The following is a 3507-nucleotide window of genomic DNA, read 5'->3' as shown; positions in this document are numbered from 1 at the left end:
TGAAATGGCTCACCAGATGGCTGAAAAAGAGGAATAAAATTCCCACATACCTTCACTGATGTTACACTGTAGACTGTACACCCTAAGAGGCCAGACTTCTCTGACCTGTGCTGAAGGCACAACATTTTACCTAAGGAATGAAGAGAGCCCCTTGCACAACAGGCTGTTGGATACAGGCAGGGACTCTAGGCTGAAATTCCTCTGCTGAGGTGAAGCAATAGGCCCGACTTGCTGATTAGCACTTACAGTTTTTTGTTTTGCGGTCCTAGGATTTTTTTGAAGTATACTTACTGAAAAATATAATTGACCATTAGAAAAGGAAAAACATCACCTTTTAGTTTTGTCATTCAGTAATACCCTAATATATCTAAAGACTATACTTACAGCATTTCTTTCTCTTATTTTCTATTCACAATAGAGATTTTAATGATCAGTTCTAATTCTTAAATTTATAGAACTGGATAGAACAATAAATCAGAAAAATCCATTAGTTAAAGAGCTACTATACTAATCCCAGGTGAGTGTCACTTTGCAAAGGGTCTGATACTTCATTGTGGTTTGGAAATGACACACCTTCCTCTCCCTAGTATGCATCACTTCATCCTTTCAACATAACACAATTTAATTATCTTGCAATTAAGTGCAAAGGCAATGGGTCAGCTATTCATCTCTATTCTTGGTACAAGCCACAGGAGAGAGAAATTAAAGTGGAAGTTGCTGCTCTTTTAAGTCAGCAACATTTCAGCTGTTTTCCTGAGCGCAGGTTGAATATCTGATGCCTCAGAGATAAGAAGATCCAGTAAGAGTTTTAGGTTTACTAAAAAGAATTTACAGGCAGCAATAGCAGGGGCCTAGCTGAAAGAAAAAATACATTTAGTTTGCATTATTTTAAAATATAAGGTTGCTTTCTTTTCTGGCTGTTGGATTCTTATCCTTGTAAGAGGTAGCCGAAGTCTTGGTTAGTCACAATTGGACAGACTAAGAGGTATTGCAGTATATTTAAAGTGCAGTGCTTTCAAGATATACATGCTATTACATTGCAATGACATAGAAAGACCACAGCAAATATGACTAAAGAGAGTTTAGACAAATACTATGTATGTGGATTTTGACAAGATCATCAGGAGGATACAGGCCGTAAGGCAGTTGCCACCATTAAGTTGTGCATTAATTTTGCTGGTCATCAAAAGAAAGCCCTACCCTGAAGCATCATCATACTTCTGTGGGGGGAAAAACATACAGAGGCTTGTCTTTCCTACCTGCCATAGCTAATCACTGCATTAATACTCAGTGTATTAATGACCAATGTACAAAAACAATTGGTCTAACTACATCTGGATATAATCACTAACTCCCCCAGAAACTTTGCTAAGAACGTCAGAAAGGAAGACAGAAAAATATGACTTCTGATGTCCAGATTAGGGAGGCATACTTCTTAAACGTACAAATTAGAGCACTACATAGGATCAGGAAATGAAAGAAAGTATTTTATTCACTTACTTCGGCTGGAAGGGATTCCTTGCTTCCATCTCTCTAGGAAGAGTTGTGAAGCCAAATGGCATTTTTGGCAGCTAAGACATGTGTACTAAAAACATGATATGAATAGTTGAAGTGATCATGAGATCCCAGTTTAGACTTGTAGTATTTGCTCCAGGAATATTTTCAGTTAGACTGCTATGACTTATAATTCCTGTAAAGGTGGACAGGGCACTCTGCAACCACCTTGGCACATTGCACCTGCAAGCCCTTTCCTGTTGGTTCTTTCACTCTTTGCTGCTCTCCCATGCACTTCAACCACGCCACATTTCAAATGAGTGAAAAAAAAGATGGCTGAAATGGTGACATTTGTCTGACACTATCTTTTCCTGTCATCTATTTTTGTCTGTTTTGCAACTGACTTTATTTAGAGCCTCAGACACAACGCAGCTGAGACTAGATATAAGCAATATGTAAATAACTATCTTTTTAATGAGAGCATTCTCTACAGAATGTAGAATGTTTGTGCTCAGGCATAATGCAAAAGAAGATGTGAATTACACAATCATTAATTTATTAGAGAGGCAAGAATATAACCTCATCATGTTGTGAAAGGAACAGCTTGGAGTTTTGGGCAAGCAAGACTGACACACAACAGCGTTGCTGTAAAACCTTGTCAAGCAGAGTGCTGACATGGATGTGCTGAATAGTTCACGTAACACGTATTGTTTAAATAAGTAAGTGATGTTGGCACACAGTCTTGCTGTTTGACAGCTGATTAGCATATCTGAAGGCATCACCGGTGTCTTACTGTTAACAACTGACTGTGGTTAAGGCTAGGGTAGGAAGTCTGCATTATTTACATTTCTCTAGCACTGTAGCCATTGTTAGTGCAGTATCTGAATGTGTGTTCATCATTCGGATTTGAGTTGTTCTAATTAGTGTTGATTATAAAGCTGTAATCCGTGTTCTCAGATGCGATAACATGAGAACTTCCAGAGCAAATAGTAGCACACATTAACTTACAATGTAAACCTTCTGCTTAGATACTCTCCTTTCAAGAAGTATATGTGTCTAAACATCTCAATGAAAATGTTAAGACACAGAAAATAAACCAAGGATTTAAACAGAAATTATGGTGGCTCGTGCTGCTCTTGTCCAGCAGTAGTAGTAGTTCCACACACACTCAGAAAGCAGAAGAGCCAACAACCTATTTGATTTAATGAGTAGGTTTATTAATAGAGATGCCCACACCTTCAAGTGAGTTTGCACTTATGTCTGGGTATGTCCCAGCTGGAAATCTGAACTTCAGTTCCTAAAATTCCATCACATCACAGATGTTGGAAATAGCAGAGACAAGCACAACTCTGTCAGCAGGTCATGCAACCTCCCTTGATGTTGCGCTGGGTCCTAAGGCTGGAGGGAGTGTTATGTTCCAGAGCTTAATAACATGTTAAAGATTTTCTTTGACTTGGGCATTCATAATGATCTCCTGCATTGGGATTCTGGTATCTAATGACAGTTAAACTCATTCTGTAACTTTTCACTAAGAAAAGTTATTTGAACCTCCTCCTATTCACTGACTTAATGGAACCTAACACTGCTGAATTTGCTATCTCTGTCAGATTTGGTAATCAGAGGTATTTTGTACGTCTGAACAGACACAAAAACATGACTGCATCTGGTTTGTGTCATTTTGAACTAAGTCTTCCCAGTATCACAAATTTTAAACTGCCTGGTTTCAGTTTATAGGAAGATGGAAATTTTCGGGTTTGGATTTTTTTTTGGTCCCTTTTTCAATACTTCATAAAGAAATCACTGTTTGTCTAATATCAAAGCTATTTCTTATTCTCTTTCTCAAACTCAGAAGGTTAAAGGCTTGTTTTTTAGCTATCCAAAAATGCTTGTTTATAAGCAAGAGAATAACAGAAATGAAAATATTCGTAAATACATGTCAATGCTGTTGAAGGATGACTTTCTTTTTTTAAATAACAGCCAGTCTCAAGAAACATAGACTGTTTGGCTGAGTGT

The sequence above is a fragment of the Meleagris gallopavo genome, chromosome 12, assembly GCF_000146605.3.
Source record: "Meleagris gallopavo isolate NT-WF06-2002-E0010 breed Aviagen turkey brand Nicholas breeding stock chromosome 12, Turkey_5.1, whole genome shotgun sequence".
NCBI classification, from domain to species: Eukaryota; Metazoa; Chordata; class Aves; order Galliformes; family Phasianidae; genus Meleagris; species Meleagris gallopavo.
Note: the sequence above shows the minus strand (reverse complement) of the source record.